The sequence below is a fragment of the Ictalurus furcatus genome, chromosome 28 (genome assembly GCF_023375685.1).
Source record: "Ictalurus furcatus strain D&B chromosome 28, Billie_1.0, whole genome shotgun sequence".
In the NCBI taxonomy this organism is placed as follows: Eukaryota; Metazoa; Chordata; class Actinopteri; order Siluriformes; family Ictaluridae; genus Ictalurus; species Ictalurus furcatus.
The window spans coordinates 4380881-4404105 of NC_071282.1; positions in this window are offsets into that span (position 1 = coordinate 4380881).

Genomic DNA, 23225 nt, shown 5'->3' on the forward strand with positions numbered 1-23225 from the left:
TTACGGTTTGTTTGCATAGTCAATGGCTTGTATGTATTGTTTTGCAGCTATTAGACCCATTAAGTTAATGTACTGTACACCTGTTGGTTACATGATATATACATGTTATATACATTTGGCCTGTTTACTGGTTTACTAGCCTACCTGGTTAATTTAATTCTGTACTGGTTTGCTAGCATGTACAGTATAGCACAATTCAGCCTTCAGTGTTCTGGAAAATTGCTATTAGAATTGAATGCTATTGTAAAGCTATAAGTGTACTACATACACTTTACCATACACTAGGCAGTAATGAAAAGCTATGCTTCCCATATGCTCCTTAGGTTCATAGACATTGACCATATATATATATATATAAACAAACTGAGAATATGATAGTATTTTGTCATCCCAAAGCCCAGGAGAGATAACGCTCATCCAGTGGCAGATTCTAGAGTCTGATAACTGTGTTAGGAAGAAAAGGAAGCAAAACATTGGCAAAGGAGACTGAGATAAGGATCACCCCCATGGGGAATAAAACATATCCTTGCAAGGGGAACCTGGCTGCATGGTCACAGTCAGTGTGTTAGGTTCTTCCCCTAGTTATATAAAAGTGTCTGTATAATGAATCCTGCAAGGTGGTTTGGTGGAAGAGTGAAACAAATGAGTCACATTGGATCCCTATAAATGGATTCTGTCATAAAAGATTCCAGAAGTGGGTCTGGCACTATAAAGTGTGCCTGATTGACTAGAAAGAGCAAAAATGACCAAAATGGCAATACCGCTTTAATTTAAATTACAGTCTCTGTATTAAGTGACACGAGGACATTAACTTAACAAATCACAATAAATATGAATTTAATTTAGCTTCCCTCCAATATAGACTGACTTCTTATGGGATGCAACCTTAAAGAAAATGTCCACCTTGAAACACATCAAACATGTTGACTGCTATACGACAACGTTACGTTTAGCTGTGGCGGAGACTCAGCTCAGCTTGTTAACAATCAAAGAGATAGAAGGAAGGTTTTTTTAAAAAAAAAATTATTTGTTTTAGGAGAAATCCAGATTTCGCTTGTCTAGGAACCTGGGTATTTGGCTATTGTGTCATCCTTTGACATTTAAATTTCCATGGATATGAAGGGAGTTTAAGCTTTATTGATGTTGGGAAAAAAAACCCCAATGCGTCATCTGTTTTTATTGTAGTAATTATAGAACACAGTATGTGGCGAACACGATCGATACAACATCAGACAACATTTTCATACAATTTAACACCGGACCGTCATTTATCTCTGTAGACACAGATGCCAGTCAGAGCATGTGCAAATACATTTATTTGCCCACCTCCTCATTTGTATTAATAGGTGACAGAGGCACCCTTCTCTTCAGAGTATATTATGTTTGAACACAGAAAAGTGCTGCCACAACAGTTGGAACAAGCTACTTTGGGTCAAAAGCAGACGAAGGAAACAGAGAGGGTAGGGAATGAAAAGAAGCTGTCTCTCTCTCCTATTGAACAGCAACAAATGATTGTCCTGAGGCAAAGCGCTCTTGGAGACAATCTGACTGATTGCAAAGACGAGCCTCGATGACCCCAGAGATCTGGGCTGTTTTTAACCAATGCTTGTTAAAGAAAAACAACACAATGTATCATCTGCTAAAGACCAGGAGGGAAAACATTTGTGCTTAAATGCGAGGCGGATAAGATGTGTTAAAAGAAGGATTTACAGAATGTTGAACATTTTAAAGTAAAAAAAAAGAAAAAAAAAAAAGGAAAAACTTCACAAAGGAAAAAAATCACACAAATTGTATTGTACAAACTCTATGGTTTGGACTCTGGGCTCGATTTGGACTATGGGATTGGGACTCTGCACTTGACTTGGACTCCATGGATAGGGACGCTAGATTCATCTCAGACTCTATGGATTGGGACTCTGGACTCGACATAGATGCTTCAGACTGGGACTCTGGACTCAACTTCGACTCTGTGGATTGATACTAAGGACTCTATTAGGACTCTATGGATTGATACTATGGACTCTACTAGGACTCTATGAATTGGGACTCTGGACTGAACTTGTACTTTATGAATTGGGACTCTGGACTCGACATGGACGCTATAGACTCGGACTCTGGACTCAACTTTGATTTTATAGATTGGGACTCTGGGCTCAACTCAGACTCTATGGCTTGATACTGTGGACTCAACTTGGACTCTATGTATTAGGACTCTGCACTTGACTTGGGCTCCATGGATAGGGACTCTGGACTAAACTCAGAATCTATGGATTGGGACTCTGGACTGAACTTGTATGCTATGGATTGAGACTCTGGACTGAACATGGACACTACAGATTTGTACTCGGAACTCAACTTTTATTCTATGGATTGATACTGAGGATTCGATTAGGACTCTATGGATTGGGACCCTGGCCTCAACTTGGACTTTATAGATTGGGACTCTGGACTCAACTTAGACTCTTTGGATTGATACTGTGAACTCAGTTAGGACTCTATGGATTGGGACGCTGGTATCAACTTGGACTCTATGAATTAGGACTCTGCACTTTACTTGGGCTCCATGCATAGGGCCTTTAGATTCATCTTGGATTCAATGTATTGGGACTCTGGACTCAACTCAGACTCTATGGATTGATACTGTGGACTCAATTAGGACTATATGGATTGGGACTCTGGCCTCAACTTGGACTCTATGGATTAGGACTCTGCACTTTACTTGGGCTCCATGGATAGGGACTTTTGATTAGTCTCAGACTCAATGGATTGGGACTCTGGACTCTACTATTATTCTATGGATTGGGAATGGACTCTATTGGACTCTGCAAAGTGGGACTGTAGACACACCAAACTTAGAGAGGAAAATTCTCTACAGCCATACTCAAACTTGGGGTCACGTTAGAAGCCTGTGCAGTGCTCCTGCCTCAATTATTTGAAAACAATTTCTCTGGTATTCCATACTGAGTGTGATCTGCATGTAACTGTTACTTAATTCCTTCTCAAGCTCAAAACAATACACCCTTGTTTGTTGCCCTCAGTTGAATTGAATATTTAAGGTGAAACAACTGGTGGCAGTTAAGCAGGTTGTAAAATACCACAGAATAAAGTATTGCTCTGAGTGGTTGGCTCACAAAATGTAGTGGTGAGATATTAAAATGTAAATATAAATCACAAAGTGAACATAGTACACTGATAAGAGCACTTAAAAAATTGCTTCTGCAAAATTCTGGGTACATCAACTGGCATATTAATGCACTGAATGTAATCGAGACTGTAATTGGAAACTAATGGTATGGTATTGAAACAACATCGTTTGCAGGTTAACAATATGTTTCATTATTATATTGCTATGTTTCATATTATTATTATTTGTTACGCTGAAGGAAGGGGTTTATTTGCCATTGGAGCATTGGAGTGTTCATATGTGCTCTGGTGGTAGTTTTACTTTCAGATTAAACTAGTTTGAATTTTTCTACTTTAAATGTTGAAATTTGATGTTAGCTTCATTATTTAACCCTTTTCCCAAACTGTACAACTTATATCCAGATGCAGGCAACAATTGTGTGTTTACTAGTTCATGCTAAGTGGAAGCAACAGATATCAGAAAGTGTGCATTTTGGCACCAAGTCAATGTAAATCAGCTATAATCACAGACATTCCTGCCAAAACTGGAAAAAGTGTGCAGTTGTGTACACCTCATGGTCTACATAATAAGGCAACTGGCCTAAACAACTATTAAGGGTAATAAAATAATGTACAGTAGAAAAATGCTGAAGCCATATACAACATATGCGTCATTAAACACACCCACTGTCCTTCCCTGACGAAGCTTTGATAGACAATTATGTTTAGTCAACCTCAGAGTAGTGCACAAATACGTTTTGGTAATTGTACTCTGGAGCCATGTGCAATCCAAAGGCTTAAATGAGTGATTTCACAGCTGAGTGTTGAACGTGCTCTACCCTGTTGATTAGGTTATGCATCATCTATGTAGCACCTGAGCCTCTCCATCTGCCAATCGGCATGACTTGGCAAAACAGAGAGCTGTAAAACCGCATTCAAACTGCAAGATGGAGAAATCAAGCCAAAACATGTAACATGTGTGGTGTGTTTACATGGCTGGCGCATTTTTATTGACCTGTAAATGTCAATAAACACATTCAATTTTTGAATAATTTTTCCATGAACTCTGCTGCATGCCACAATGGGGAATAAGCCAAAGGGGTCCAACTGCTTAATTTTCCAACCCATTTTTTCACACTGTGCCTCTGTTCCACTGCATTTGAAATAACACTTTTACATATTTGCTTCATCTGGCTTATAAAGCAAAGCTTAAAGTCCATTTCAATAAAGCCTTTCAGCATTCAGGAACATATAGCTAAATCCCCAGCATATTTATTAGTATGTATGAAACAATCCAGGGTAAATTTGCCAAAAGGATACTTGCAAATTCTCCGTTTGACCATTCTCCTGTGACTGTGAATAAGCAGCTCTGAAGCCATTCAGTATCGATAAGAATGAAGAATTATTTCTGTTGAGCCGTTTCCCTTGCGAACCATTGCTAAAATGTGACAAAGGCACCAAATGGGAAAAGAATGACGAATATCAACATCCAAAATGAAAAGATGTGGAATGTTTTGTTACATGTGCTCCAGAAAATCATTTGGTTAAGCAAATTACTTAGAAGATTAATTATTGAAGAATGCTTTCAAAGTTGTTAGGGCTTAAATGTGTTGAAAAATATTTGACAATGCAATTTGGTGTAATTGTGTTTTAACTGTTATCTGTCCAAGCTCAGGGGTTGAGAGTAAAACATTACATCTCGAAAGATGAAAGAAACTAAACAATACAATTTCAGTTGATTACAAATATTTAAAAAATAGCTAATCGTAAATACTCATGTTTCTCTGATTAATCATTTTAAAAGTAGTCATATTGGCCCTAAACAACAATATACAAGACAATCAGCATAACAACAAAAAACAAAGCCAAAAGAAAAAAGGATATTGCTCAAGAAAATTGTCTTAAGGTTAGAATCATGTGTAACTGAGACACGCCTCTCTATTTGGCAAACACCGCCCCCTGTGGACGTCTCCGAAAGCTTAAGTCAATAGTTACCAGCTGAGATATGAATAGAGATGTGCACAGTTTTGGTATGAACTCCTCATGGGCCAGTTGTAGGTCAGTGGTAGCTCAGTGGTTAAGACGCTGGATTGATTGGAAGGTCATGAGTTCAAATCCCAGTGCTGCCACTGCTGGACACTTAGCCCTCAAATGCTCAGTTGCATAAATGAGATAAATGTAAGTCACTCTGTATAAGGGTTTCTTCCAAATGCCATAAATGTAAATGTTTCAGTTATGCACGATTCTGACCTTGTGTGTTGTTGGCTAGATTCTAATAGGAAACTAGTCAATGTTTATTTCACTGCTTGCCATCTTCTCATTCATATATTATCATCATGTCTTTCATATTGCTTTTATGCTACACTGTATTACATTTTATAGCAATGATGACAAACACTGTGTCCTTCTTCAGTCCAAATTGTCTCTCCAGATTTTTTTTTTTTCCAGCTTAAAAAGCAAGTGCTTGTGTTTAAAGGCAGTGGTCTCGATGTTTCTGAAGCTTCTGATCAAGAAAAATCTGAAATCTCAGAGGCATGAAGTATACATAGGTGCTTTTATAAAAATGAATGATGCAACCAGAAAATCGACTTAAGCTGGTGTGTAACCCATTTCTCAATACATGTTACTTTCCCAGTGTAAATATCAATGTTACTTTGGAACTTAAGTCGTCAACATCTATCTATCTATCTATCTATCTATCTGTCTATCTATATTTATATAGGTCCCAAACTTTTAATCAGCATTTACAAACTTTTAAATGATTACTGTTATGTGTGTAAAGTGCCCCGGGGAAAAAAACAAAACAAGGTTTGATAATAATAAAGAAAGTCTCTCTAATTCTCTAGTTCAAGTCTGGTGTAACAGAAAAAAACAGAAAAAGCAATGATTGCTATAATTGATTTCACTTGTAGCCCCACTTCCTTTGCTGAATCCTTTTGTACTGTATATTTTGGTGTATTGTTTAAGAAATTTGTTAGAAATATCATCTGAATGCTGCTTAATTCACACCCACACCTAACAATTACATGGCCCATCATCATAGTTCCCTATCACCTTTATATCGTTATCCTTTGTTAAGCTGGTCATCATGTTTTGAGAATGAAGATGCTTCTTTCTCAGTCGTTTGGTGTTTTCTACGCAAGAAAGTCTTAACAAATTCTTAATAAATGAACAAATTCTTCATTGGTTGGCAAAGATAGATCAGAATACGAATGGACCATGGAAAATATCATACATAAGGAATTGAGTTTGGAAGTTGCTCAGAGCTTGAAAAAAAAAATAAAAAATAAAAAATAGAGTGGAATTTGAAAGAGAAATAAATTAACTAGGCAAGTAGTAAAGATCATAACGTCTGTTTTTTCCCCAATATGTACAGAATAAACAGAAGGGTGTAATTACAGACTGTAATTATGATGTGAGTCTATTTCAGTGTATATGCAACGCTTAACATATTGAAGGTAAAAGAGTGCTTGCACCTGACTGTGAAGAAGAAGTGCTGTATTTTAATAGGAGTCATATGATAGTAGTACTAAAAGGATTTGTTCTCTTATTGAGCAGATTTGCAGCTCAAGGTAGGAACCCATCTTTGTCTACAAGTTCTTGTTTTGATAGTCTGGTTTCTCATCCTTGAATGAGGGCTGAAAGAAAGAAAAGCAGGATATGAAGGATCAGACAGAGGATATACTGTTGTTTAAGGCTGTGAAAGAAGCGTGGATCCAGCTAATGATCTGCTTTGGGTCTTGCACTCAATTTGTATGAATAGATACAGATTGTTAAGGCTCAGACACAGATGAAGAACATATTTAATGCTTGTAGCTTTTTATGACTCTCAGTGCATATAAAATTCACCATCACCCATTAGAACTGTTACAAATTGTGTTGGCAGGAATATACCTCGGACAAGACAACGGTCCGTTGTAGTGCATTACACACACTCGTCCACACCTAGGGACATTTTAGATAAGCAAACGGACCTACCAGAATGTTTTTAGGAGGTAGGAGTAAACCAGAAAACCCACAGGAAGCCCATGTGGAAATGTGGAAAATAACTGGTGGCCAGAACTGAGCCCGAAAGTATTAAAGGCCCCACTGCACCACCATGTGTGAGATCAGGTGGGACCAGATGGGAAGACCCCAGTTAGACTTTGTTGGGCAGGTGGGAGGGGTTATACAAGAATTATGACTGTCCAATTTGGCTTCATTCAACAGCCTAACACTAATAATACATATTGGTCGTGTTCAGAAATATTTCTCTCTTTGTAGAAAATATTAACTGTTTTCGTTCATCACAGGCGAGAGGTAATTTACATTGAGCTTTAATGTTCTCCTGGTCAAATGTTAGCCAGGTGAATTTTTCCATGCACTCAGTCTTGTTGAATCTGTCCCAGGCTTCATTTTCTGTTCTTTGGCAGGGTTTGGATTAACATGACCACAATCTTCTGCTTCATTTATCTCATTAACAGGAGCAGCTCATGCCCATGGAATTTGGGTGGGCTAGATGACATTAATAACAGCATAACCTCAAACAAAATTCAGTGAAGAGGGACAAGATCTTTAAACTAGTTGAATTTGGCAGTCCTGTCATTAAATCTCCTGCCTCTCCTTCACTAGAGCAAGCATGGGGCCGCATGATTCTTTCCTCAATGGGTCTCCTTTAGTGCTTGGTGCAGTTCCCTTTTTGCAATAATAACTCTGTGGTGCTGGATGGGGCAGTGAGTTCACTACTGCAGAATTGTCCAACATCTAGAAAGGTGAACAAATCAAACAGCAAACAGCAACATTTGGCTCATTCAAAGGAGAATATATTCATTATATATTCTTATGGACAAGTCGCCACTGGTCATTGGCTTTGTCATTGTCATTGGACTGACATGGCTTGGACATGGGTCTAACATTAACTCCTGTATTTGTGTAGATCTGGACCTGAAAGATCAGCTTAGGTTATGACGTTTGTTTATACCTTTGTGTTCTGTCATGAATAATTTCTTATCCATATTGGATATTAAATTTTCTTCTCCTTCTTCTTCTCTTCTTCTTCTTATTATTATTGGTGAATGTTTTAAAATTATTACCAATCAATTTTTTCAGTTGTTTTTTAAATTTTGTTTGTTTTCAGTCGCCATTTTTGTTATAAGTGTGAATATTTAAAGTGCCTACTTGAGTGTTATACGTTTTTGGACTGTTTTGCCATGTGCTAACTGTACAGGACTAACTTGGGATTACAAAGTTTAAATGTGGAACCCAACAACAGACGGTTTCCCAATTGCAAGTAGAACCTCCAAGTATATTCCAAGTAGAAAGCTTAAGAAAGCTAAAACCATTAACCACTCAACTCTTCATAAAGACGTTACTTATTTTAGTCTACGAGTCTATAATGACAGAATAGAGCAGTACTATTCGAGCCTGTAGAAGGTTCCAGCTAATATAATGACATAAACTAATATAATATAGACATGTTAGCAGTAAGTGCTTCCTACTTCATTTACTCTGTCCATCTTTTATTAAGTAGTTGCAGTATAACATTAAAAGGTATTAATGAATTGACACTCAGGATCCACAGTGGCCAAATATATATCAGATTTATAAGTAGTAACATTGAATGAGCTTTAAAACAGGTAGTGAGGGGATAAAACCCCCAGAACAGCAGTGGATAGAAATTTCCACCTTTGTAATTAGAAGCATTAATCAGTAATAATCATTATTACAGTCATCGCTCTTGCTCTGGGCTCTACAATGGATGATGTTGCAATCTGATGTAATGCAATCTGATAAGGAAACACTAATGAAGCATAATAAGAAGAATATAATAAGAAGGTCTCATAATAAGAATGTGTCCATCATGACCTATTTGCTAACTGTGAAATAGAGCAATTAGTTAGCAAAGTACAGTATATACTTCAAGATTTTGTAATTTCCAGTCATTTTAATGACATTTTTTTTTTTAACACCAGTATAAGGCATCATTATATTATAGTCATTATGTAATATATTACATGAGGTCATTAATATAGCAGTTTGGCAACCAGATCAAATAATTAGTGCTCTATTTAGTGTTCACATATTCTTATTATATACTGAAAGTGTGAAACCGGCTGCTTCATGACATCTGTAGACGCTTTACAGAATGTCTGAAATGGACTATGAAAATAAAGTGGTAGTTTTGTACTGTGCTTGAGTATGCATATGTGTGTGTGTGTGTGTGTGTGTGTGTGTGTGCATGTGTGCATGGCTGAAATCAAAGAGCTTCAGTTTCCATGGTTCCCATACATTTCCTTGGATAGTTGTCACAACCGGGAAGGTGCAAAAATCATGGTCCAGTCCATCGGTGTGTGTAAACTGAATAATTGGATTCAATCTCTTCTCTATCTGCTGGGTTACATTAATTATGTAATGAATTTACGCATTTACTTAAAATCCTTTTTGCGCTTTAAACGAAGACCGATGATTTGCCAAACACTATTCCAACAACTTGGTACATTTTTATTTATTTAATTTTTTTTAAACCATGAAATGGGTTTAACTGGCTATGTTTTTTGTTCCTGTTGTTTGTTTGTTTGTTTGTTAGGTACTGAGAAAGTTCTTCTTCTACATAATATCCAGGTCAGATCTCCACAGTACTGGGTAATTATCATGAAGGATAAAAGAAATACAAGTGGCACAATCTGGTTTCGTTTATTACATTATGATGGCAAATAAAGTGGCTTCATTACACATTTTGACACATAATAGCATTAAATACCATTAACAGTGATGGAATTATTACAGGATTAATGGCTTAACCCGAGGCACAGAAAAGCTGTCAGAGGCTCAGGATTTGACGTAAATGTGAGGATTTCAACACTTTTACAGAGTTTTTTCAGGATCCTCAGAATGTCTCTGGTGGATTAGGAATAGAAAATAAAACCCTACATAAACATAAACATTTATAAAGACCTATTCCATCAAACATCAGCTGTCATAAAGACTATTTTGGTGGTCAAGTCAGTATAACATTGAAGTCAAGTCATGTCATATATTTGGCGATGTGAGCACTGTGGTATAATACATTCTTAATGAATATGTATTGGTACTGTATATACATTTTCTCTGACCCTTTCATAACATGAGATATTTTTTTGAACTTGAGTATTTATAACAACACTGCGAATACTGTGATTGTCTTTATGGGCATAAGAGGCTTATGCAGGTGTCATTTAGCTCCCTTATGTAAAGTGTTAGCAAATAATGACACAGGCCAAACCTGAACAATTTGAATAATGAACCTTTTGCTTTCTTGTCAAGAGTATGCATCTCTCCACTAGCAGTTCATTGAATCCTTCATACAGCGAGTCATAGCATAATGAGCATATTATGTCAAGTACATAATACTTTCATCACCAGGGTTACTGTCATTATCTACATCTATATATAAGTCATTAGTACCATCAGCAAAAAAATGAGTCTAATTAAAATCTTGCAATAACCAACATCAAAAGAGATGAGTAGAATGAATAATGTTGAGCTACTGTAGACTGGATCACTGAGTTGTTGTTGGTTAGAATCTTTGACTGAGTGTCCACATAGTGAAGTGTGCCAAGATGGGGTCATTGAAGGGGTTGTTTAGAACATGTGATCTTTTCCTTCTGAAAAATGTACAATAACTACCACTAGATGAGACTGTACTTCCTACTTCCCATCTACTTCCGATTTTTTTCCTGCTTGTTTGGCTTGATCGCTGTATTATATGTACTCTAGCATACTCTCTGAAAAAGGCCTGGATATACGAAATACCATGACTGGGAAGATTTCTTATGATGTTGCAAATCTTTTGGAACAGAAAATTGTTTTGTGATCCTCCATGTTGTCCGTCAAATTAATATTCATCTATGTGACATTTTATTTATTCACAGTAAGTGAGGCAAGTGAAGCAAAATCCCATAAAAGAATAGACTAGGTTATGGTGTGGAATGTTACAAGAAACTTCTGAAGCAATAATGGGAAGAAAAAAAAAAGGTATATTTCAGATACATTTCACTTCAATAGAAGGATCTCTCAAATAGCTACAAATGGATATTTTCTCAGTTTTAAACAGTGTATTATTGAGTTCATCTTTCATAACTGGTAATAAAAACAGTCCTTTATAGTGAATTCAGACTTTTGGACACTGCTGTATTATGTGGAGATATTTCTCTCTCTCTCCCTCTCTCTCTCTCCCTCTAAAACCTTTGAAGTGAATAAAAAAAAAGAAGTGTAATTTTTTTTCCCACTGTTTTGTAGGATTGGATTTAATATGCAAATGGCCACTAAACTAAAGGAAAAAGAGGGCTCCTCAAGGATCGGTTAACAAGACATTCCTGTCCATCCTCATGCTATTCGTGACCTACCTGGAGAGGCGGTCAAATCAGGTGGCATCTGCTCCATGCAGATTCCACTGGTGTCCCACAAGGCTCAGTGCTTCTGTTCTCCCTCGATACCTGCTCTCTTTGTCAGGTCATATTCTCACATAGGTTTTCATTCCACTGCTATGCTGATAACACTCAACTCTTTCTCTCCTTTCCTTCCTCGTACACACATGTTTCTGCAGCAATCTCAGTATATCTGGCAGGAAGCTCATGTGGATGTGCCATCCACATGTGCTCATGTGGATGGCAGCTCATTAGCTGAAACTTAATTCCAATAAAACTGATCTGCTAAACATCCCCAGAGATGCATCCTCGTGTCAAGATCTTGGGGTCTCTCTGGAAAACTCTCAGATCTCACCATCTGTCACTGCATGTAACCTTAGGGTAACCATGGACATCCAACCAATCGCTAAACTGACTCACTCATGCTGGTTCCTCCTCTACAACATTTGGACGATCTGGCCATTTTTATCCACAGAGGCTCAGGTGCTTGTTCAGTCCCTTGTCGTTTTGACACTGGATTATTGCAACTCGCTCCAGGCAGGTCTGGACCTGCTCTCTGCAACTAATCCAGAATGCAGCTGCATGATGTATTCCCAACCTCCTCAAGTTCTCCCACACGTCCCTATTGCTAAGCTCACACCACTGGATTCCTGTAGCTGCCCATATCAGATTTAAAACACTGATGCTTGATTACAAAGCCAAGCACCTACCTGCTTTAAAGCACTCATCACACCATGCTTTGCACCATGATTCCTCGGGTCCTCTAGAAGTGCTCAACTGGACCCACCATGCATCAAGGTTCTTCTCTATCCTGGCACCTACAGTATGTGGTGTAATGAGCCACTAGCTATCTTGGAATGAAGACCAAGGACATACTTTTTTACCGAGTACTTAGATGAGCACTTTGATATTTAAAAAAATCCATTCCACTCAAATCCATTCCATCCCATTCAATCCCATCTCAATCCACTCCATCCCATTTCATTCCACTTCGTCTCATTCCATTCATTTGGCTGACATATAGACTTCTTACAAGTAAAATTGTATAAAGTATGCATAGCACTTTATAATAGTGTTATAAATGCTAAACTGATTAGGGCTTTAGCTTTAGTTCATAGAAATAATTAAGTAGCTGACATATCATCCATCCATTCATTCATCTTCAGTAACCATTTTATTTTCATTAACCTGGATCATAGTGAATCTGGAGACAATCCTGCGAACACTGGTCACTAGACAACCTGAATGGGATGCCTGTCCATCACAGGACACCACGCATCCACACACTCACACACTCATTCATACCAAGGAGCAATTTGGTACAGAAAATTGGAATTCTTTTATTTTTATTTCGAGGCAACTGGAAAACCCAGAAGAAACTCGTGCAGCTCTGGAGAGAACATGTAAACACTAGCTCATAGCAGTACTTTATAATAGACTCACGTGGCGTGTTATGAAGGGCCAGTGTAGCTACCCTTGAAATAAACCCAGTTTTGTTTACTTTCTATCCTTTACTGTTGTATCTGACCTGCCGCACACTTGAATCCTCTTGCTACACTTTTTAAAATCTTTAAGCCACAGTGCATTCAAATGTGCACCAGATGGTCCATAACTCCATGCACAATGTCTCAAGGTGAAGATGTGTGTGTTACTTAGTATCTTTGTCTATCTATCCGGTCATAAGCATAATAAAATGATGTCTTCACCTTTTGTGTAATTTAGAGTGTTGTTCGCCTGCATATAAAATGTTTTGCGCATTTAATGTATCCAGCTAAGATTGAAAATGTGTTTATAATATAAGCCATGAGGTGTGACAGCATGTGCTTCAGCAGAATAACAATAGATATATAGACAGGTTATTAGTATTCATGAGAACAACCGGCATTGGAAGTTCCCCAAAAGCGTGATGGTGCTGTGATCATTATAACGTGGCTGAGAGGGAATTATTCTAACATTATGTGTCAGCTGTGATGAAGTTACAGTGCATTTAGGGAACATTTCATTTAAATGCGATGATAAAACCACTAATGTTAAAGTTATATATATACTGAGTTAGGAATAAAACATGATGTGGTGTGCTGTTATAGGAATTAATGATGAGTATGATCCTATCAGAAACTGATGATCTCCTGGGATTTTCAAGCAAAACTGGACAGTTGAAGATTGGAAAAACATCGCCTTGTCCTTTTTGTAGGAGAAACATTAGTTAGCAAGGTAACATTCAGGTCTGATTAGCCTCTTCATATTTTCCAGATCAAACAGACCACAGTCCCACCTTCTTGTTTTCTATTGGCTCTTTTGTGTGTCCGGCTTCTTTGCCCTTCGTTGAATTTGGCATTTCTGCTGGGTGAATTTTATTCACATTTTGATCTGAGTGTTGTTTTATCTGAAAAAGGATAAAAGCATAGCTTTCAGGTGTCTCCCAAAAATCTTAAATGCCATATCTATGGCTACCCATAGATATTAGCACATCTGGATTGGTGTATACGCATTAGAATCCATCAAAATGATGTGTCCATGTTTATTTTTTTTTACATCGCAAAATTTTTTTATAATAATGCATATTACTGAAATCAAAGTGCATATATAGGGCGTTTCAAAATAAATTTTTAACAGTTGTGTGAGAGATGGCACAGGTTAACAGGACGCATCAAGAGCACAGCAGGAGGTTTTATGTAACAGAGGTTGAAGTTAACCAAAGTAATTTCACAAGTCTTTCTCGCAGGTGTTTCTTTAAAAGAACTTCGCGAACGCTTGCAGCTATCCGTGCCCACTGACATGTCTAAGACTCATCTGGGAAAGACTTGAGGGAGCCGTCTGACAGGAGCATTAGTCTTCCTGGCATCGCTGCCATGCCGGGCCTCTCAGGTCTTCACAGATACTCAGTACTGTTTTGATATGTGCCAAGAGTCTTGATGTAAGGGCACAAAAGTATTACTTACAGAAAATATAAACCCTGCTCTGAACTAGCCCAGATTTCCATTTCTTTTCCAAACCTTGACTAGAAAATGAGGCTGTTTACATCAAGTCCGATTGATCATCGGGCCGTGTATGCTGCGTTTTCCATTTGGAAAAATAAAATATCGACTTGTGTATGAAAATATTTACTCCTGCCACACGTAGGCTATTTGATAGTTTATTCTCTGGTTAAGACGTGCATTCAGTTTTCAGAAAAGACATTATACAAGTGGGATCAATAACATATGCTGAAATAAATTGCAGGTCATTCAAATATTCTTAAATTGCAGCACTATCAAAATGACTATTTAAATGTTTTCAAAGATGGAATTCCAAGACATACTCATGGATAAGATACTTATTAACCTGACCTTTTGGATAACGTTGCTATAATGTATATACATCCAACCTGTTTCTTTACTATTAACTGCTGAACTGGACCTTTTCTGCCCACTGTCAATGCACACTTTCGCACTAATGTCTTTATAATTGGATTAATGTGGTGCTGCATTAAGCACAGTTAATTTTTTATGAATAGATTTTATAAGGCGAAACTTAAGTACTGTATCTGTCTGCAAATGTTCTTTTCTTATAATATGTAATGACTTGTAGAATTATTATTTGATCATTATTTAATATACAGTACACCATGGGCCTTTGGCTGGACTGTTAATCATCCGTGGCTGAGGCCAGATTCTTCTCCATGCATTTTTTTTTCCCAGCTCAGCTAGTAGCCTAAGTTTTGTTTTATGGATGCTGAGGTAACAGCTGTCAATGCATGACATGATCAAAAAAAGTTGGATTTATCATAAAACTTGCCTCGGGTGCTTTTATAACTGTTTTTTTTATATATATATTTTTTTTCCCCTGGGTCATTTTCTTTTACTCAAACGCTGGGTTGAGCCTTTCGGGTCATTTAATTGGGTTTCTTTCTCAGTCTTGGGTGGTTCTGAGGTATTTTTGTTTAACCCAACCGCCAGGTTAGTGGTTGGGTCATTTTCACTGACAGTTGACTCAATGCACCCCTCCCACACCCTTATGCCTCAGCCCAGCTCCTTGGGTCAAATGAACTCAGTTTGAATTCATCTCAGGTGGAGGTAGCGCTTTTCACAACGGCAGAATGTTAGATTTATTTGGAGAAACGCACTCAGAAAGGATGTGTTCATATCCTACACACTTTTTACGTTACTACTATTTCAATGTGTTGTGTTAAATTAGCCAATAAATGTGTTAAAAAAGGAAAAAATATTCACACGGGTGATTGTGACAGCAGACTCGGAGTCCTGAGGCGGAGAAACCAAATGACCACAGGTAAGTTAGAGTCCACCACTATTTATCGTTAATGCTGCTGAACATTCCTGGCCAAATTTGTGATATTTAGGCAGGCAGCCCTCGAAAACGTATTCAATGTAAAACTGTAACTCAGGGAGTGATTATTAACTTTACCTATCGTGAATATCACGTACTGCTTCCTCAGTGTTGGAGTTACACTACGAGTGTCATGTGTTTATATTCGGCTGTGAAATATGGACTGAGGTTTTTCTATAATTCTCTGGGTCTGCAACTTATCTGAGGCTCCGAGTTAGCGTTAGCTAGCTGGATGCTGTCACCAATCACAGTAGGGATGAGTGATGCTAACCTAGACGCTCATCTGAGTTGATAACATGACTTTAGCATACAGCTTCTAATAATGTTAGATATTCCCATGACCTTTTTGAAAGTTAACGATAGCGTAGCATTACAGCTATTCACCACGATGTAATACAGAGAGTGGGTTAACGTTAACTACATTTAGCAAGTGTTTTGGACGAGGCAAGCTGTAGAAATCAGCATTAGGAGGATAGGTTAGAGCTGTGTTTCTTCATGTATTCGGCGAATGTTAATGCTGGGTAACAGGTGCAGAGAGTCAGTGGCTAACGGAACTTAGCTAGCGCAGTAATGTCGATGCCAAAAGTTCTTCACAAGGTTAACGTGACAAAAACAGAGGATGGAATTTAGGTTGTAATGCTTTCCATTATCTCTGTAATGTTGGGTGATTTAATTAGGTTGTGCAAAATAATTGGCGAGGTGCTAAAGGCTGGAAAATAAATATTCGCAAGTTAGCGAGATTTTCCCGGTGGAGTCTACAGCGACATTTTGTTTAGTAGGAGAGCAGAGGTCACATTTCCAAAATTACACAATTTGGGATCCTGTAACGCAATTTTTCAGTTAAAGCCTAAAGGCGTTTGTCCATATTGTGTAGCTAACAACTACCCAACACTCTTTTTCCTCTTTTACAGCTTCTCAAGTGGAAGCGAATGGGACTCTGGTCTTCCCAGATGGCCGAGAGATTTGTAAGAAGATGCATCTTTCAAATGTTTAAATGACTTTAATAAATGTCACCTGAATTTCATGCAATTGTTTGTTTATTTTGTGACCATTTTAGTAGAATTTCAGCATACCACTAGTGCACCTTATGTATAAATAAAGGAGATACCATGTTGAGATATTTGTTTATAATGTGTTATTTTTGACATTTTGAAAAAAATATTGACCCATTTATGGAAAAAAAAATTAACCCAGCTTTTTTGTAAAAATTAAACTATACGTTGGGTTGAAAAACCTCTCATTTGCTCGGTTAAGATTAACAGCCCAACTTGATGGGTTAGTTTAGCCCAAAATGTGTTCTGTCCTATATTTACCCAGCAGCTGGGCTAAAAACCACCCAATTTGGGTGGTTTTTAACCCAGTGTTTTTTTAGCGTGTAGGCTAGTTTGATGTCGCTATGGGTTTAGCTGCTACAGTGCCACGCAAAGTACACTATCTTTCCTTATGCTCTGCTCATATTGTGTTCATATAAACTGGAACTCTTACAGACTTTTACACACCTTGTTTTCCTGCTCAGCATCAGAGGATGTTACTGTTTCAGTTTCAACCCCTTTACTGGGTTAAAACAAAAATCGGCGCATATCCATTTTTTCCTCACACTGACTGTGTGATCTAACGCATGACAGATTTGAGAGCTGTCAGCCAATAAGACACGAGTGTTTCCATATATTTTCCTGTAAACCCTGTCTGATTGGTCTCACTTCCATTCACTGAAGGTATAAAATTACAAGCCAACACTGCCGTCTTCTTTTACTGACATTCGGTTACATACTGACAAACCACTCCAAGTGGATAATTATTCGGGGCTAAAGAAACAATCTTCAAGGCTACAGCCGCCAATTCCCAGGCCAGGTTACGCCCCTGTAGTACACAATGTACCTACACTGATGGTAAGATTCAATAAAGGTCGACTCTACTGGTTCAGGAAAGATTACGCAATTTTAAAATGGTGTTTGTTATGGTTGAAAAAACAATATGACTGAAATCATTTGGGGTGTAAATATGAGTAAATAGGTTTTCAGAGCGACTCTTTGCGAGGAGCTGGAGTTCTTCCAAGGAATAAATCATAAGCATGAAGGTAACCACATCCCCATTTCCCTCATAGACGCCAAAAGAAGTGTGCTAGAAGTGGTATATACTGTATACACATAAAGCACAATTTGATCATTCAAATATATTGACGTGAAGTCCAAAAAAATTTAATATCCAACATATAATAAGCTCAGCGTCAGTGATAAAGGATTTACTGCTAATAAGATGATTGTTAATGTAGAAATTAACATTGTGTGGGTTAATAGAATTGCATGAATATTGTTCATTCATGATATAATGTTATAGCATTATTTTTTAAAGATATGAAGATTATAATGAAAATAAAGCAATAAAGATATAATGAACTTGACATTAGTTTTGTGTGTTAGTTTAATGTGTTTAATGAATTAGCAAGGAGGACAGTTACTACGCAGTTTATGAAAAATGAAATTCAGAGGAACAGTGCACTGTTGAGCAGTATAACAGTAGTATTTAAAAAATAAAATGTAAACAAATACATATATATATATATATATATATATATATATATATATATATATATATATATATATATATATATATATATATATAAATTTTGGATTTATAAAAATATATTTTTAAAAAATGAATATACATTTGAATATATTTCATATGCTTCACAGATAAACAGGAAAATATAGAAAATAGAAATAGAGAAATTTTAAAATCATTTTTAATAATAATTCTTAGAGCGTGAGTTTTGGACATGTTATTTGAGTTGTACGGCTAAAAATATATTATAGATTATTTTGTGATTTTAAGATTATATATAATTTTTTTTAACACTTTTAATATTTTTGCTGTAAAGCATGTTGCAAATAAAGAACATTAATAACATTAATAAACACATTTTTAAAAGAAAAAAAAAAAAAGGTCCGATAGAACCTTGTCTTTCCAAGCAGTGGGCTGAATTGCTGTGTTCATGAAATACAAATAAGATTGCACAGGAAACACCTCAGCAGAATGACGGTGGCAGGAAGCATTGGCACATCACAGCGACAAACTCTCTGGTTCGATGATGAGCATCAAATTTTGTTGCTTTCTCCATGTCTGTGTGGGTTTCCTACAGGTTCTCCAGTTTCCTCCCACCTTCCAAAAACATGCAGGTAGTAGGATTGATGACGCTAAGCTTAGGTGGGAATGTATATCCCAATAATTGGCGTTCCATCGAAGGTGTATTCCCACCTGACGCATGAACCCTACATGAACCAGGATGAAGTCTTTAATGAAGTTGAATTAATGAAAGAGGAAACACCCCAGTCTTTTATGTGATGATATATAATTATATTACAAGTAGGAGCTTATGTATTTTTTAACGGAACCTCCTGGAACACTTATCGTTGCAAGCTCCATGTAAGACCCCAAGCTTACATGGCGAATTTCCATGCAACAAATCCCTGAGCAGTGGAAGCTTCACGTCTGTTGCTCTATCTGACCTGTTATGTCGTTCGTTTTGGCATCTGCGGCTCGGAGCTGTTCGTGAGGGGGTTGAACCTACACTTACTGTCAGCTTTAATCTCAGCACACCCAGGCTCTGATCTCACCATTATTATCTTCAAGTAAAAGGCATTAGAACCATGTCGCCTGTGCTCAGGAGATCAGAGCATATCATCAGTGCAACAGCATGGGAATTCACTCTTTCGGAGTGTGTGTGTGTGTGTGTGTGTGTGTGTGTGTGTGTGTGTGTGTGTGTGTGTGTGTGCTTGAGGTTAGTTGGGATCTCCAAGTGCAGATACGGCAGGAAAGAAAATATGCAGTGTCCACGTTCAACACAGCCTCACTCACTGATAGAGACCAAATAAAATGTATTCCTGAGGGCTGCGGGTTTAATTTTGAGGAGGCGATTTTAAAAGGTGCATCTGAAGCTTTGAAGGCTTTGCTCGATTTTATTGTCCTCGCCTGTGCAGGGAAAAGGGGGAAATAGCTTCTGTGTTGAATTTTAACTATCAGGAGAGCGAACAATGTGTGTTCGTTTTGTTCTAGCACGAAGGTGTTCAAAACATCCTGTACAGATGTACACGTGGTTTTTAGACGACGGAATGCCATTTCATTCTAAATGAAATAAATAAATATACTATGCCCATTTATAACTACTCAAATGAATCAATTCAGCAATAAATATGTGCACAGCATAGACGAGTCAATATACTGTTAAATAATAATTCAATCAACAAATTCTCATTATCATGAAAACTCATTATGATAAGATGTTATTTCATCGTGCTCATTTCCACAATAACAATGTCATATTTCAGTTATAATAGGTTTTTCATTAAAACATGGCTTTTTTTCAAAACACTGTTAATAACATTTATTTCATGAAGACAAATTTAATAACATTATAAAACTTTATTTCATGACATTTAATTTCATAATGACACATTTAGTAACATTATGACGTCTCATAATGCCATATTTAATTTATAATGACACATTTAATAACATTATAAAACTTATTTCATAATGACATTAACTTTCATAATGACACATTTAATAACATTTTAGATACTAATTTCATAATGACATTAAATTTCGTAATGACACATTTAATAACATTATGACATTTCACAATGACACATTTTGTTTATAATGACACTTTTAATAACATTATAATACTTCTTTCATAATGACACATTTAATACTATTATGACATTTAATAACATAGTGACACATTAAATAACATTATAATACTTATTTAATAATGACACATTTAATAACATTATGACATTTAATAACACAGTGACACATTAAATAACATTATAATACTTATTTCATAATGCCATTTTAATTTCATAAAGACACATTGCATTTATGATGACAAATACATTTCATAATGACACATTTAATAACATAGTGACACATTTAATAACATTATAATACTTATTTCATAATGACACATTTAATAACATAGTGACACATTTAATAACATTATAATACTTATTTCATAATGACACATTTAATAACATAGTGACACATTTAATAACATTATAATACTTATTTCATAATGACACATTCATTTCATAATAACTTATTCTTCTGTAAGTCAGTCAACTCAGTGGGGGCAGGGGCAGAGAAAATAACCGATTCCTCACACATTCAGGCCAAAGTAGCATTTTCCACCAAACCATTCTCCTCTAAATCTAGGTGATGCACCAGACAGATTTTACTGTAAAAGAAAATGACTTTACTTCACATATTACTGAGGAAAACCTTAAACATTATTACTATTTTTATTTTCACATGCAATTTACATGTGATTAATTTATTTTCACATGTAGTGCATTTACCCTGGGATAGGCTCCAGGTTCCCCGTGACCCTGTAGGATAAGCGGTATAGAAACTGGATGGATGGATATAGAGCATTTATTTTCCTGGTAAATTGTTTGCATGCAGTGCATGTGGGGTTTTTTTTAGATATGATTTTACCAATTATTCATTTATTTTAACATTTTAACCCAACTAATTTATTTTGGCATGCGCTTTTATTTTGGCATGCGCTTTTATTTTTCACCTCATCACATATTACTCACATACTGTAATCACATGTGAAATGTCTATGATTTTTCCATAAGAAGGTTCTGCACATTATAGCTTTATTATTATTTAGTTAGTTAGTTAGTTTTTTTAAAAAAATAGATGTTTGTCTGAATAGATGTATAGTCTCAGAACCTATGAAATATTTGAACGTTTTCCCGTAAGGTACAGTAAATGTTACATCACGGCCATGTAAAATCAACATGGGCTCATCAAATGTCTGCTTTTACTTATAGAAAAATGTGTGACTAGCCTGATTGCACCATTCCTCTTTTCGTTTGAAAGTGCATTATAACATTATGACCCAAATGAACTTGTCTAGTAATAATTTTAATAAATATGTAAATGCACACTGCAGAACCCAGGGAGTCGTGGTGCATCTCAGGGAGAGGGATAGCTCTCAGAATGTGTCAGGCCTTTGCAGGCTGGCATTAAAATAAATTAAAATAATGGTTCTCTGCAAATGCCAAGTCCATTAGCAGTCACTGGCGGCAAGAGAGAGGTATGAGCTATGAAAGCTTCTAAGAAAGGTGGCTAATGTTTACTGTTGCTAATGGTCGACTGGTCATTATGGGTGGGGCTAATTATTAGGACGTTACCTGTATCTGTGCAGTCTTACAGTAGACAGGAGTATAATAGAGCAATGTCGTAGTGACACATTTTTCCATGTCAGTGAATAGGTGAAAATTAGGGATGGAAAATGAGTGACAATACGTGTCATTATTAATAACAAGAATGACATATTTATTGAATGCTGGACAACCATGCAGCTCAGACTCTACAGATAATTACAGATAACAAATTTCATATAAAGCTTAATGATAATTAACCTAATGGTTATTCAAATGGTTTGTAATGTACTTTTGCACACCATAAATCCAGTTCTTTAAAAAGTTAACTTAGGTAATGTTTTCAAGCATAAATGAGAATGCCATGACAACTGACTTTGTAGCTCAGAGTATGTTTCATTGAAACATCAAAAATACATATCAATCTTTAATCTATCAAGAGTTTGCTTAGAAAGTTTATATATTGTATATACCGGAAGTGCAACATGATGCCACATTAGGTAACATAATGATAAGTAAGGAATAAAACACTGTTCCACGTAACAAGTTCCTGTTAACACCTACTTTATAGCAGCTTTGCAACAGTCGTTCACTCACTAGTCTGGTGTTTTTCTCTTTCATGAATTTAATAAATTAGTTTGTCGTGAACACTTTTCCTTGGAGGAAAAACATTTGTATCCTTACAGAAATTATTATATGCTGTTTTAGTTTTTGTTATTACTATTCATGTATTACTAGTATTGGATTATATGGAATGTCAGCCATACAAATCCTTGTTGCTATACAGTAGAAACAGTAATGTATTAGAATGAGCACATCAATATAAACCTCTGATTTGACTTACTGTCAGAATTGCTGTCTATGAATCAACACCTCCTGGCCAATCAGATTTGAGAATTCAACAGCTTTGTGGTACAACGTGTAGGCTGCAGTCAAGGCCGCCATTATCAATCTAAGACTAGCAAAGATTGAATCCATACTGACTCTTAAGATTGAGGCCAAGAAGCCAAGTTTGAATAAAAGCCAAACTAAGTCAAGATGGAGACAACCGAATCAAAACCAAGTCCTTTTTAAAAGGCCAAGCCAGTACTTCTACTAGTTGGGTTCATTCCTGTCAAACTTTTTTTGTATACAAAAAGAAAAGACACAAACACAAACCTTATTGCTATAAGTTCTCAGGATCTAGAACATTTTTTATCAAGACCACTGCCCAAGACTA